This window comes from Scleropages formosus, chromosome 3 (assembly GCF_900964775.1).
Source record: "Scleropages formosus chromosome 3, fSclFor1.1, whole genome shotgun sequence".
NCBI lineage: Eukaryota > Metazoa > Chordata > Actinopteri > Osteoglossiformes > Osteoglossidae > Scleropages > Scleropages formosus.
Genome location: NC_041808.1, coordinates 12,082,041 through 12,097,705, shown reverse-complemented (window position 1 = coordinate 12,097,705; position 15,665 = coordinate 12,082,041). Strand labels below are relative to the sequence as shown.

At 44.7% G+C, this 15,665-nt stretch overlaps 1 protein-coding gene across 3 annotated transcripts in view; it reads left to right on the top strand.

The window, feature by feature from the left end:
• Window positions 1–15,665, top strand: part of b4galt2 (UDP-Gal:betaGlcNAc beta 1,4- galactosyltransferase, polypeptide 2) — a 118,104-nt gene that overhangs the window by 2,097 nt on the left and 100,342 nt on the right. The window contains exon 1 of one of the 3 annotated variants that reach the window (XM_018753683.2): window positions 509–571. The exons of the other annotated variants lie outside the window; for them this stretch is intronic. The gene's annotated coding sequence lies outside the window, so the exon portion shown is untranslated. Of the gene's footprint in view, window positions 1–508; window positions 572–15,665 lie in introns of those variants that run through there. 3 annotated transcript variants of the gene reach the window in all.

The following is a 15,665-nucleotide window of genomic DNA, read 5'->3' as shown; positions in this document are numbered from 1 at the left end:
CGTAAGATGGCATTTGAATAATAAAAAATAGAGGTTTGATGACAGGAGGCTTAGTCCTGCTGTTTAGGGGATCAGATTCGTGTACGAAATGAGGAGTTCTCTTGCTGGAAACGGCTCTCTGCAACTTAAGCCCCCCCCCAGTTTAGTGCAGGCTTGTATCTTCTCGGTTGGTTCCCCAGAGAAAGATGAGACGATAAACAGGATAAGTAATAACAGGCTTTCATATCAATCCCCCTTCTGATGTCATGTTCAGTGAACTTCTGGATTTCAGATGACTTCGTTCTCTAAAGTTGCTTTAGCTGTTCTCTTAACCTCTTTCGTGAGCTGCGGGACAAGTTAAAGCACTAAATGGTTCCTCCAAGAAATTATTATTAATGTCCGACTAACTGCAAGCCTGTGCGCTGCACAGTGTATTAATTTCCGTCCATCAGGCGCAGGGCCGCTGTGTGGCTGGAGGGTCCGTTGAGGCGGAAGAACCGCTTCCGGAGCACCTGGGCTTTGAGAGTCTACGCGGGTTGGCTGCATGCTGAGGGCCGTACCGCGCTTCCAGCACGTTTCCTGCGTTGCACAGGTGGGAGAGCTGGACCTCTGGCTAACGTCCTCCATGTTTGGTTTGCTAAGTACCTTTATTCACGAGTGGACTCCACGTGCCCCATGCTCGGCTTGTTGGAGAAACAAAGGCAAAAGGATTTTTTTCATTACTGCCCTGACGTGTGTTTGAACCCAACGTGATTAATGAGTCTTGCGTTCAGTTGATAAATTTCTGAGGTGAGAACCTGCAGCTGCCATCTATCTACCTATCCATTCATCCATTTATTCATCCATAATCATTAACTGCTTGTCTAATACAAGGTCGTGGTGGTCTGGAGCCACCCCCGGAAGCATAGTTTGTGTGGCAGGGTACATCCTGAATGGGACACTATTGTGTTTCAGGGATGTCTCACACACACTTATTCACTTGCACGTACACGCTCTACGAGCAATTTAGAGTCAACGGTCTGCTGGTGGACTTGAGCATGCTTTACCTTGATGGTCCACATTTCATGAGTGTTTCCTAGTTTCACTTCTTTCTTGCTGAGGATACTTAAAGCAGAACCCAAGAATGTTTTGATTGACTGAAGGAAAACCCCTTTTTGTAATTTTTTTTTGTGTCTTCTTGGTAGTGCATTACCCCAGCACATTCACTGAGCTAAAGGGGTGATCCAGTGTTGGGATCTGTTGTCATGGGAACAGTTTGAGACCTGGACAACAAAGGTGGCTCTGTGTGGTACGCTTTTTTTTTTCGTACACTTTGCTTCTTGGCGCTCAACAGTTTTGGGTTTCTTCGGTGCTTTCCTTGCCTTGATCACAAGTTGGAGAAAAGACAACGTTTTGTGGGTGAGATTTGCGGTGGGCACTACAGCTGAGAATGCTGTCGCTGCCGTTTACTCACCTATCTTGCATTGCTGTCTTGCTGTGCTCAATAACTTTGTGTGTGTGTGTGGCTTGGTTGCTCCAAGTGGACCTGGCAAAGTAGTGAAGAGGTATATAATCTCATGTGATGGCGCTTGAACTTGAGCCACGATCCAGCCACCCCCTGTGCCTGCAGTCCTGCCCCACTGTAGCCCCTGACTATAGCTGTTGTTTTGTTCTTGGCCTCAGAGCCAAGAAAGACAGCTGGACCTGTAGGCAGCTGAGCACAGGCTCAGTTCTGATGCTGGCATTTCGGTGGATTTTCTCCAGCTCTGTGGCAAAGCCACAGGCTCTCACCCCCCCCACCTGACCCTGAACGTCAGCAATGACCTGCTGTGTCCTGTCATTCCCCCTCTCATCCTGCCTGTCTTCTAATTAGAACCTGTTGGGCTAATTCATTTGATGCATTTATCTTAATGAATTGTAAAATTGAATCTCAGCAGCGCACCGGCGCAGTTTGTGGCCGAAATGGTGAGATCTGTTCGGCTGTGACACTCGCACCCTCGCATGCTGGCTTCAGCACCGGTCTCTGGCTCCTTGGCTCGGTCTCCGCGCATTAAACCTTGAATTGATTGTCGCTGGCTCGCAGACCTCCTGTGTGGAGCAGAGTTGGGATTTCTGAGACGTGTGGCAGGCGCAGCTTAGCAGAATTTTTAGATCAGTGTAATGTAATACAGGGCCCTGTGATGGGGATTCTTCTGTTTCGCAAACATTGCAGCTCAGGTCTCAAATGCAGTTCTTAGAAGGCAGTGAGTATGCAGAACTCCAGCTTTCCCATAGTAAATGCACTTTGTGTCCCTTTGAATACAAATGCTGTTCAGTTGGTCAGAACTCTATACTGTGCTCACTTTTTTTTTTTTTTTTTTTTTTTTTTTTTTGCCCACACCTAGGATCCAGGTGACTTGTATGGAAACTTATTTAGGGATCAACGACAATCAAATCGGCCATGAATATTCACCACGAGGCTATTGGGATTAGGTTGCAGTCACATCATAATTGTAGCTAACGCTGGCTCACTGCTGTCTGTCTCTTGTCCCTTCGTGTCACGTGTGTCCCTAGGACCTGATGTTCAGAACTTGCCTTCGTCCTTTTATCTCTTCTTTCAATGCATTGCACCAGTGACCTTTCCCACAAGGAACAGCTGATGGGTCGAGGATGATGTTTGATTTTGAGGGTTAGTACTGTTAATGTTCACACTGTTAGCTAATTTTATAAGAACACCATTTACATTTCTTCACTTCTCTCAAAAGTGACATACAGTTTGCAGTAAACAAATGCTTTAAGTAACAGAGCTTTCGATGCAGACATTCGATTATGAAAGCACAGTTTTTCCTGATGATATTTTTGCCAGTGTACATAACTGGAGTAGTGCTGGTCGAATTGTGTCTGGAGAAACACAAAGGTGGTCATGGCAGTGTGATGCAGATGTGTGTAACTTTTAGGAGGTCAGGAGAGAAGTTGATCTGGAAAATGTTTCAAGGCTATATGTTGAAAGGGATTCAGCAGTTCTGAGGGGGGAGAGAGACTAGCATCAGTGAGCGATGTATAAATGTGCTTGCTTGGGGCTCTGTAGACTATCTTGACATTCTGTAGAAAATTCACAATCCCATTGTACCAATGGGTTTAAAATCGGAACTCTGTTTTAGACCTTGCTTTACATAGCAGCGCTGGTCCGACTCTTTGGATGTAAATACTGAGCGGGTAATTTTCTGTCTGCAGCCCGTCAGGTTCTTAGGTTTCTCACCAGCACCAGTAATAAGGCCCTTGGAGCATAAAAGCTGAAGAGTGGGTTAAATCAATAATTCCTGCATGCTGTCAGAGCAAGGAACTGTGGGAGTTTTGTTCATCTGAGTCGTAGCGTTCACCAATTAGGTTTTATTAAATATAAATGATCCCTCACTGATGATTATGCAGAGGGGCTCCTGAGAACTTTGAACCAGTCACACAAATATTTCCTGTGACGAGTGCGGAACCCGTGCTTTATAGCAGAGGGGCGCAAGTGCACATCCTACGGCTTCCCGAACAAATTTGGTGCCCGTAGAAGATTTGGGAAGGTCACAGTCTTTCGTACTTGAAAGCGTTCAGATATAGTGTATGCCAGAGCAGGTATTCAAATCTTTGAAATATTGCTTTATTGAAGTAGAAGATTAATTCCTCTCTCTGGTTCTCATCTCTGTCATACGGATGCGAACAGAGTCTTGGTGTTTAGATAAGAAGGCACACGTGTGCAGAGATGCCGAGATACTCAAGCACTTCAAAATCGAGAGAGAATGGCTCCGAAAAAGCAACAGTCAACATAAAAGAAACAGCTTTATTGAAACTAGGTCATTTTATTATATATATATATTTTTTTTCCTTTCTGAAAATCTTTTCAATACAGGCTTGAGAGTTAGGTTTTTTCTTTTTTTTTTTAAAAATTGCAATTAATCATCTTCCTTGCATTTTAATGAAGTGGCAGTAACTTGCACTGCTTTGTGGCCCCTGGGAAAGTCTCAGATGGCTGCAAATGTGCCTCTTAGGTTCGGCTGCCATTGATCATGCAGGAGCGGTATAGCAGCATCGGGGACACTGCAGGAGCCGGTCTGGAGATGTGCTGTTTCTAGGGTCCCTTTCTTGGGTGGGGGGGTGGTCCTCCAAAAAAGTATCCACTCCAGACTCTTTAAATTGGTCGTTTCTTGGATTCAAAAACCTTTATGCTAAATGTGAGATAAAACGCCTAGTGCAGCGTGCAAGCTTTCCAACCCGTTAACGTGAGCGCTGCTGTACGTCACAGTCCTCAGGGTGGTTCTCCGAAAATTGGCCTTGAAGAGATCAGTAGCCTCAGACAACCGCTAAATAATTAAAATGTTTAAAGAAGAATACGTCTTTTGCAGAATTTCATACAGCTTAAAATTCCACTTGGGAATGCAGTCATTATTTGTTGTTGTTTATGTCATTGAAACTTTTTTGGGGGGGGGGGGGTCCGTTCAGGCAGAAATTCAACCCACCTGCTTATAAATCAGTTTCGGCCAATGGTGTCTGCTGCTTTGACACATTGCTGAATTAGCAGACCTCTTTGCCGACCAGACTGTATAAAGATTCAAATTTGGAAGTGCTGTTTTGGTCAGGTTGACCTTCCTGTACCAAAAATTACTGGTGCCCATCTTAATAAAAGCTTGGGAAAATCATGATCTGCTTAATTGGGTACTGAGCTTTTGCTTTTGTTATTTTTGTAATTCACCTGCTTTAGTCAGTAATCCCATACCTTCTCTCTTTGTATGATGCCTTTGTGAGGTCTGAACTGGAAAAATAATATATTTTTCTTCTCTCCTGTTTAATGTTGCGCTGTCCCAGGGGTGAGAAATTCGTCCTGGGCTGCAGCCTGTACTTCTTATTTTATTTTTTTCCCCCCCTCCCTTGCCTGGAAATGTCCATAACACCTCTGTCCTTAAGAAACCCCTGAGAATTACTGTGGAGTATTTTCCCTCACACCCCCTCCCTGAAATAAGAGAAGCCTGGACATCCAGACAGCATTGCATGCAGCATAATGTTCTCTTGCTCTCTATCTGGGTTTTTCTGTTCCCCCTTTTCAGATGTTAACAATGCATTCCTGACAGGCCAGAGCTGCTTTGACTGTTGATGGCTGCGAAGTCAAAATGGAGGATATGCCAACTTGCCGGATGATGCCAGGAGGATCCTGTTAGCAATTAAGCCAGACAGCTTGGGAATATGTGTTCGAGGACTCCCGTCAGCACATTTTGTCTGAGAGGACAGGTTCGTTTCTTTGCAATATGGTAATTATTTTAAGGCTCGGCAGATCTGCTCAGCGGAGGGCTGCTGCCGAGATCTTCCTCACCAGTCTCCATCCATACCACCGAGTGCACGCGTGGTATGTAAAGAGGTCGCAGAGGCCACTTTGGCCAAACCGAGCGCACTGTCCCATAGTGTTGATTCGGCGTTGATGTCTCACTGCTCCTGGGTTGTGGGTTCTGATGTGGGTTCCCATCTGTCTTGGTCTGCATGGAGTTGGCGTGTTGTCGTTCGTGTCGGTTTCCTCCTGGAAGTCTGGTGTCCTCCTGCTGTCCAAAGATGTTTTTCTAGGGGAATGGTGAATGAATTACTCTTTTGCCTCTGAGTCTGTGTGAGCGAATGCGTGTGTGTGCTTGCCCCTGTGATAGACTTGCATCCAGTCCAGTGTGTGCCCTGCCTCCAGGAGCCACCCTGTGCTTCCAGGATAGGCTCTGAAGCACCGTGCCTCAACTGGGCTGACTAATATGGATATTGGAGCGATGAATGCATTGTATGAAGTGTTTTATTTCTTCACTCTGGTGCTGTGATTCATACTGACCATAGGCCTCCGCTTCCGTTCTCCGTCAGCACAATTAGCTCCTCGGTAGAACACTGCTCGCCTGTTGTCATCACGTGCTCTAATCTGTTTACTCAGTTTACTCCGTGGAGAATGAACCGTGGTAATGGCCATGTCATCTGTTACTCTCTTGGGCAAAACATGGGCCTGGCTGCATTCCAGCACTGAGACTCATCCTTTGTGCCTCTTTTATTTTTTAAATATATTAAGTGCATTCACAACTGTCATATAAGAAATCCAGTGTGAAAAATTGAAATCTGTTTTATAATGTACTTATTTCTCATGGATGAGGTACATCATGTCCATTTATCTTAAGCGCAATATTACAATAAACACTTTTTTGATTATAATCAGCAGAAATGTGGACTTTATGAGGTGAAAAGGTGAACCTGTCATATTCCGCCAAGTACTGAAAATAATTTAACGATGCGTTAATCTGTAACTGCTTTATTGCGGAAGAGTAATGTTATCTCAGTGTGCTAGAGCACCATGAATTTGCCTAATTTCTTCCTCGTGATGTTGAAGGTAACAAATCTGAGCTTTCTGCACTGAAGGAAACCAAACAAAACAAAACACTTCTCTGGTTAATGCATTTAGTCTTGAGCTTCATTAGCCCGTCGGTTGCAACAATGCCTTGTTTGTCTTCAAGCCTCGAGTGTTTTCACTGCAGTACAGCTGTTGTGAGGAGCTCCTCTAGCTGGCTCTGTTTCAGGTGCCGGCAAGCCTGCTGTCGCTGAACTTTTCCTTTGTGCTCAAGCTTCACCTTGTACTCTCTATATTTAAATGCATTTACAGTATTACTGCATGGGGGGTGTGGCTGTGCGGCAGGTTCGACTGGTGCCTTGCTGTGTGGTGGGTATGGGGTTCGATTCCTGCTTGGGGTGCGTGCCGACTCTTTCTCCCTGCGTTTGCCTCCACCAAAATGCAGAGGGAGGACCTGGCAACCCACCTCTGTTCCTCCTTTGACTTGCTTTGGAAACCACGCGACTGGTCGCTATGGGTCAGGTTTGACTCGGCATGCACACATGACCGTATTCCTGCATTTAAGTCGTCAGCTGGCTATATAGTGGCATGTTTAATTGACTGTATAGTTAACTGAGTGCATGTCTGATAATTGCTCTTGTACCTTCTATGTTAAAAAAAGCAAATATTTTCATTTTGACCTAAAGGCTAAGAAATGTATAGATTTTTCCCAAGTCACCTTAATTTTCCTAAAGAATTTCGAATTGGCTAATACTTCATTATTAAGCTGTCTTTGTTCAAGATGACTTACAATCATTTACATTTATGCAGCTGGGTATTTTTTACTGTACCCATTCATGGTAAGTACCTTGATCAAGGGTACTAGTGGGCAGGACCCTGTGGTTGCAGGTCGATGCCCTTTTTTATGCTTGTTAACCCCATGGAACTACAGGCTAATTGAGGACTTGCACAAAGATGGAAGTATTTGCCTGAAAATGGTTTTTATTGCTGCGCAGAAAGGCAGTTGTCCACCAGGAGCATGGCAAATGTTCTGCGTTTACAGAACGGTGCGCTGCAATGCCTTGGGGAAGGGGTCCGGTTCCCGGATCCTGCCTCGATTACATTGTCTGCAGATGCAGCAGAACCATAGTGGTGCGGTCACTGAAATTAAGAGATGAATGACACGGAAGGATTGCTGCTGCTACCCCTGCAATCAGGGATATTGCACTGTAATTATAATCTGCTTTTTCAGTTGCCTGTACCAATTCATCCTTTGCGTTTTGTCACAGACGCGATAGGCAGGTCGTGAACTGGTAGCCATGAGTTCGAAGCAGCTTGTACAGGGAACCAAAGAGTCCCAAGAAGCACCTATGTGAATCGTCTTCAGTTGATTATGAAACTCTGCTCAGTTGTCTTTTCAGAGGTGCGTGGTTAAAAAGAAGAGGGACGTAGATCAAAATCCACCAGGAACGTGCACCATGGATTTGTACCATGGAAACACTATGCAGCTTAGTGCCGTTCCATCAGAAAATGATAACTTTGATTTACTGTGTGTCTGGCATGGCTTTCTGAAGGAACGCGTCTGATGGAATAAACATCGCTCCAAAGGCTCTTTGCGGGTTTCTTTCACACCAAAGCCTTTTTGCGGCACTCTCCTTTGACAGTGTCATGAGTCTACTGTCTCCTGCGTTGCTCGTGAGACTAGCATGCGTTAAAACGAGAAGGACGCTCTGTGGAGTATGGAACATTGAGAGCTGGGGGGTGAGGGGCCCGGTTGCCATCCTGCCCGCGTATCCTGGGACCTGGCTGAGGTTCCCTGTCTCCTGACTCTGGGGCTCTGGGTCTTCACTATATGCAACTACACGTGTTGAAGACAAATGACGGGACGTGTTCTCGGTCCGAATTGCTAATGATTTGTGTCTGCCCTACACGGTGTGCCACCCTGTGCAAAGTCAGGTGGCTGACTATGATTTTGATATGACATTCTGTAGCTTTTAATGTCAGCATCATGGGTGTTGGGGAAGTTTACCTCAGGGGGTGAGATGCTTTATGACTACAAATAGGAAACTGGACCTTAGAGAGGAGGCCTAATTCATAAAACATAAGACCTGTGAGCTATTTATTCTAGCCTGGAATGAAGAACTGAGTGCTTGCGTCTGCTTCCCTCGCAGCGATCGGTGCAGATGCTCTTCTGAGACCCGGCAAAAAAGGTGTTTGGGTGAATTTCTAGGAAGTGGTCCAAGCTCCACCCCCAAACATGTGGCACCATTTAAAATCGTAAAATGTCATCTGTAGCATGCATTGTGACTCGGCATTGTAACAAGTAGAGTTTGGGGGATAACGCTTAAAAACATTTGTCCTCTAGAGTGGACAGAAACAAATGGCTTGGTCTCAGGGGTTTAATGTGCTTTTCAGGAACCGTTCTACACAACGCCTCATTCTTTTTCTGTTTCCACTCATGTAGTATCAAAAGCAATCATGTCCACAGCACTAATATTTTAGGTTCAGTGAGGAATGGGCTAACTTTGAAACACCTTTCTTGTAGACTTTTATCGGGTTGAGGCTGATTTAAAGAGAATCCACTAGTACTAAGCACATCTGCAAGCGGGGAGAAGAGACAAACTGTGCCGACAGTGTCTTTATCTTTTGTTTTGTCACGTGCGTTCAGAGCCACTGGCAGGAAAAGTTGAGGACCAATTGAGCTTGGAGACCAGCTCTGTAATTAAGTTTATAACAAACATATTTCAAACTAAGGCAGAAATCGATCCTCCTTCAGCTTGATGGTGCTACAGCTGAGGCTCGCGGACCCCTGGCAGATAAAACCTCAGTGAAGGACATGCCGAGGAATATTCCCTAAGGCCGAAGGAGTATTGGGTGTATATGAATGTAACGAATGGATACTGGAAATGGATGAGTGAATGTGAGATGCCAAGTACAGGTGTGGAGCAGCAGGTGGTGTAGTCATTAGAGCTGACACCTTGCAATGAGAAGATCCCATGATCCAACCCCTGCTCCAGATGTAGTACACTGTAGCAAGGCACTTTATCATGAACTGATACTGTAAAAATTACCCACTTGTTAAATTGGGTAAATATTATTAGTACCTTAGTATACAGGGAGCAGGTTGTTGTTGTTGTTGTTGTTGTTGTTGTTAGAGCTGCTGCCTTCAAACCAAAAGGTTGTAGGTTTGAATCTCACCTCTAGCTGTAGTACCCTTTAGTGAGGTACTTACCCTAAATGGCTCCAGTAAGAATGAATCAGCTCTATAACTGGGTAAATAATTGTAAATACCTTAATGCTATAAGTCGCTTTGGAGAAAGTGTTTGCTAAATGAACAAACCTAACAATATGAGTTACTTTGGGCAATGGCATGAGCTTAATAATAATTGAATCCAAAACTCAGTCTGGCTCCTGAGAAAGTGAAATCAGTGCTGATCACTCGTATGTCATCATGTGTAACCTGTAGTTGGGCACTTTTGCTGCTCAGAGGTGTGTTTCCAGAAGGAAATGAGACCACAGCATGTGCGCTCATCAGGTGATTTGATGAGGGGTTTGCAGGTTAGAGAAGGTTCAAACCCATTGCCGTAAGTGTACGTTTTGTGCCAAAACAAAGAGAGGAGCTAACTTGTGTTTTAGACATAGTCTTATGAAAGGAGACTTGGAGACAATGTGATAAAAATCCAACGTACAGAACACGTTGCAGATCCTTTTGCCCATAACACGTGTACATCTCCAACATCAAGAGCATGTGTTTTTTTTTTTTTTTTTTCTCTTTTCTTTTCTTCTCCTTCCTCTTTTTTTTTGGTCCACCATGGGTGGCTGACTCTGAAACAGAGCCTCATAACACTTCCTGGGGAGTGCATGTATGTCGCTGTGGCGCTCTTTGTAATTACTGCCGAACAACTGGTTTGTTTGAATGTGTGATACCGTTTCTCTCAGTGCCACGGGATATTTTTGTCACGCTCACCTACTTCATTGTGAACGATTAAAGAGAGGTCTGGCTCTTCAGCTATATTTATTGCTGGATGTTTTCAGACAACCTCACCTGCTTCTTCACCTCTCTGGTTTCCTCTCTGTGTTACATATTGCAGGAGAGCTGGAACTGGAATCCCTACTATTGATTTTTTTTTTAACCCCCCCCCCCCAAAAAAAAAAAATTATGCAGAGTACCCTCTTATTTGGCTTTCTCTTGCAGTTGGATATTTAGCAGTAGAATTTTGAGCCATGTACGGTCCTGATGACTTCTACATCAGAGCCTTTCCTGACACTTGAACTGGCAACGTCCTTGTTAAAAGTCTATGCCGTTAATCACTGTGCTACCTGTTCCCAGAGCGGTGATTTCTTGGGACCTTGTGCTCTATAATCCACTGCTTTCTCACTGACTGACTGCTAGATACCAGTCCAGACCCCATCCTGGGAAGCCTAGGCTGTAGGGCTGAGTACAGTGGCTGCAGTATGAATGATCCTGCATAATACAATCAGTACGTTGTAAGTCTGATCTAACACAGAAGGAACTAATGGCACATAATTTGACAGTAAATTCAAAGTTATGAATGTTTTTCTTTGTGCTATAAATATATTAACTTTGCTTATTTTACAAGTTCTTTGATGTAGGAGAAGTTATTTGTTTTTATCCATGTAGAATTTGAAGTTACCCTACTTGCAAGAGTAGTGAGTAAATTATTTTTAAATGCAAATTAAGTGGAGTTATTGCATCTCCAGCTTGTTAAAGAATGTTTAACACTATTTGAGAGCTTATTTTTTGGAGGGCTGAGACATTTGAAAATTGTTTCCTTAAGAGAGATTATTTTGTTATTGGAGAGGAAAATGCAGCTTAATGTCTTAGAATGACTTTGCTCGCTTGCAGAAGGATGCTGATGCTGAGAACAGCAATACGGGCGTCCAGCACACGGTTCCACACAGAGTACCACTGAACAAAGGCCAAACTGGCAGCTGCCAGGTTTGTGCAGGTCCTCCAGGATCTGAGTGCCACTTGCTGTCTGTTCAGTTCTTTCCAACACCTGCTTCACCCGTGACTCGTCCTTGTGGAAGCACTGCAGCTTGGCCAAAACTAAGATTTTATGCTGAGTACCTTCTTATCTCACCTTTTCTGGCCTTATTTAACCTTTTGCTCTTACCATTTGCCTCCAGTCTGCAGGCTTGGAGAGCCACAGTCTCCCCAGACCTTCTGTCTAGCCTGAGCTGTGGGGCTTTGTAGGGACCAGCAGGTGGCACAGTAGTTAGAGCTGTCATCTTGCACTCAAAGGACTCCTGCTGAAATCCCATCTCCTGGTACAGTACCCTTAAGCAGGGTACTTGCCCTGAATTGATAAAAATGACCTAGCTCTGTAAATGGGTAAATAATTAAGTCGCTTAACACTGTAAGTCACTTTGGAGGAAAGGGCAAGCCAGAATGTATTTAATATGCAATAATAAATTCTCCAATTTGCAAACTGAATCTTAAATTTCAGCAAATTTTGTGTTGCTGTTTTATTTATTCTTTGAAGGGGACCTTCTGATCCTCATCTTATTCACCAGACCCCTCAAATCAGTTTGTCAAAGTTGCGGTATTTGCACAAATTCCTTTAAATTTTTTTGGTTGCCTCCCCCCCTTTCCTCAAGGGGCCCATAAATTCCTAGCTATTCCCCTAAGCTCGGTGCTGACAGTCAGCTCTCGAACAGCCTTCCTGCAGTTCGTATGTTTGTGGAGTCACAACTGGCCGGGCCCTGTGGCTCACCTTACCCCGGTGGCTAGGCCATATGCCCAGGTGCTCTCCCAGAGGAACGTCTACAAAGGGGGACAAGGTGCTTTAAAACCAGTATAGACAGCATTAATTTACTCTCTCAGCAACATCCAGGTGGCAAATGTATGGTGCCTCCTGGGAAGGAGCGCTTCAGGTTCCCCGTATGGCAGGAGGCCAGTCCTTTATGGCCAAAAAGAGGCAGATCCGAGTCTGAAAGTCGCACTGATGTGCATGGGCCTCAAATCCCCCCCGTGCAAGCTCAGAGATTGTAGGAAATGGAATTACCCTTGTCATGCTAATACACACCAGTGTCAAATCCACTTTAATAGATGGCTAAAATGTTTTGATGGCACACCCATGTAACAAAAGCCCTTGGTGTTCCACTGGCCCATTAAAAGTCCTACAAAGGCCTTCTTGTGTTTTGGTTTGTGATCCATAGAGTGTTTGGATTTGAGTCTGACACCATCTATGAGGACAATAAGCAAATCCAATCATGTCAGAATAATATTTTTCCAAAGATTGTTTATTTAGCTTAGTGAGATATACCTACTTAAAACTGAAACTAGGTTTTCTTCTTTTTTTTTTTTTTTTTTTTTTTTTTTTTTTTTTTTGGGGCGTGTGTGTCATCTGTAGGTCGGCAGCACTTTTCCGTGCTAAATAAAGTGCGATCGATCCACTGCAAGTTTATTGCGGTGAACCGGCAAAGCTGTCGCGTACGTTGGGCGTCTCATCGTAGCCAGGGAATCATCCCAGTGATTCACACTTAACAAGGCTTATTGGGACACTGACATGCTCTACTGCTTTGAAAAGTCAGTGGTTGAACAATTAAAATGTTGACATTGAACAGCCCTTTCTCAGGGACTTCAGCCCGTTTTGAGAAGCTCGCTTGAGTCCTCGTGCAGCACAAAAACCGATCTGAACCTATTTTTTTTAAATTTTGTCATTTACCTGGGCAGCAAGTGGTGGAGTAGTTAGAGCTGCTGCTTTCTACCCAGAGGACCAGGTTTCAATTGCTCATGCTGTAGTACCATTGAGTAACATACTTGACACAGTAAAAAGTCAAGTAAATAGGTAAATCATTCTGTGTAGCTCAGTATGAAAACCTATCATTGTTTAGATAAAATCATCAGTTAACATGTTTTCAGTTACATTTGTTTATGTCCTCTGTACTCTTTACTGTCTATAAAGCTGTGAAAGTATAGAGGAAGGTCATATGGCATCAGTTGTGTTTCTGGAGGAGTGTCTGAGTGCTCAAGCTCTTTAAACTGCTAACATTCTCAGTATTGCATGTGCGTGCGTGTGCGGTGTGCTCGCGCCCTTAGTTGCTTTAGTGTAAAGGCGATTTCAGATGCTTAACCCACAAACAACAGCCCTCTGGGAAAGAACAGCCATGAGCTGCATCCCAGGCTGGCAACAGGATTTCGAGTGCAGCCACAGGTACGACAAATGAAGTGTGAAATGTGCCAGTGTTGGGGGGGGGGGAAAACCCCAAATTCCTCGATTTATGGGGAAAACTGAAATTCTCTTAAATAATGTCAAGCGCTGTTTTATTGAGCACAAACTAAAAATCTAAATTCACTCCACATCTCAGCTTCTCTCCTAACTTCACGTCCAAACCATGCGATCTGTATACCGAATTCATCAATTTTAATTTAGAAAATACTGGTTTGCAGAGCCACATCAAACCGCCCTTTGAATACAATTTTGGAACGGGCAATTTCTCTAGCTGTCTTGAATCATACAAGAGTACATGTACCCCTTGCAAATTTCACGGCAGCCGGGGAATGTCAGAAGAAGTCTGTCTTGTACTTTATTCCTCTGCAATTTACCATTGCTTGCATAGTGTTGCATAATGATTTTGTAACAATGGCTCGAGCTCCGCAGCATGAAGCAATTAAATTAGCTTTAATTCTTTCAGTCTTGTTTCCTGATTTGAAAATCCATTTTGGCTTTCTGTATTTCCAGGGCTGGCAAAACAATTGGCAAGTATGTTGGCGACTGGGCACTTAGGCGGTCATCGTGTGTAATTCGGACCCCTGTGATGTCACACTTTACACGAGAGTGATAGCCCTGCAATAGATGGCCATAAAGCTCAGCACTTATGCTTGTATTCCTTATGTCTCTTAAATTAATGACGTGTTAAGTGACTTAAATGTCAGTGTTGTGATGATAGAAAACGGATGGAATGTAGTCGAGTGCATTTGGTTTTGGGTCCTTTTGCCTTAACTAGCTCTTTGCTCTGAGTCTGGCTGCATTGTCCACTGTTGTGTTGAAGCGCAGTGAGATTGGACTGATTTACCACGTCAACGGAGTAATGGCCTCTGCCTCTCCTCTCCTCTCGCAGTCGAGCGCAGATGGATTCTTTTTAGTTAATGGCTCTGCCATGGACTTCAGTTTTCTCTGTGACAGTGTCTGCTCTGTAGGCTGTCGAAGCCCTGACACATCCCTTATTTTATTACACTACCAATGAGTTTTAATTTTTTTTTAATGAAAACAATCTATAAAGCCAGGCATTGATGAGGGATGTGTGGGGTTTTTTTTTTTTTTTTTTTTTTTCCCCCCTCCCTCCTCCCCCTGCTGTCATTCTTCCGGAGCTTCTGAATTACCACTCTATTTTAATATGTGCCGGGATTATTAGAAATACGTCAAAGATGTAGTTCAGTTTGTGGTCATTCGCTCATTAGGTCTTTGTAACCACATTATGCGAATTTCTTAGGGGATGTAATTAGCTGACAGCATTAGGAAACAAGATGTCAGGGAGCTCCGGATTAACGGGGAATATTGCTGAGCGTGTTTGCCATCATTCTGTTAGGACGTCGGCAAACAGACGCGGCTCAGCAGAAACAAAGGACGTTATTTTCCTTCCCGCTAAAGCTTTCCGCCACAAAGCTTTCGCGGCGACGTTCTCGCAGGTCGAATTAAGCTAATACTTCACAAGTAATGTAAGTGGAATGCAGACGGACGAAATCTGCTTTCAGACAGCGCTCGCAGTCAAGGTAGTATTTTTAGGCTTTTGCTCCAGAACAATAGCGAAAATAGGGTAAATAAATAAGGAGGCTGTTTTCAAAGTGAAATCCACATGAGTTGTGACAGGAGCAAAGATGGCATTGAGTGGCCGAGGTTCAAGCGGACGTCTGCGGCACTGAGCACTGTGGTGAAACCCGCTTCTGCTGCTGCTTTCCTTGATGAAAGAGTAGACTCCTGCGGCTCGCGCCCGCCGACATCAGAGAAAGCTGCCGTTCCACCCAGTCAGCCGTTATTCGCCCATCACCCCCAATTTGGTGCCGTGTCACTACGCTGCACTGTGCCTGGTGTTGAAATCTGATCATACCTGCTAACTCGTGCCCCCACTCCCCAAGTCATGTGACTATTGCCATGGCAACAGGGTCTCCCTGTCGAGGCGATGCCCGAAGAAGGGCTTTCGCCTCCTTTTTGCTCCTATTCTCCCTTTTTCCTTCGCTCGCTCTCTTGCTCCCCCTCCACCCCCCGGTGCCTGTGAGTGCGTGCCGGAATTCTCCTGCAGAGGAGGTGACAGGAGCGCCTTTCTGTGCTCGCTGGACTCGCTCCCAGAGGGCGGATGTGGACTAAACCCAGCGGATGGCTGTAAGCGCAGCTTTGGGTTATGATAATCGTCCAGCCGCTGGGATTCCAACCTGGCGGCC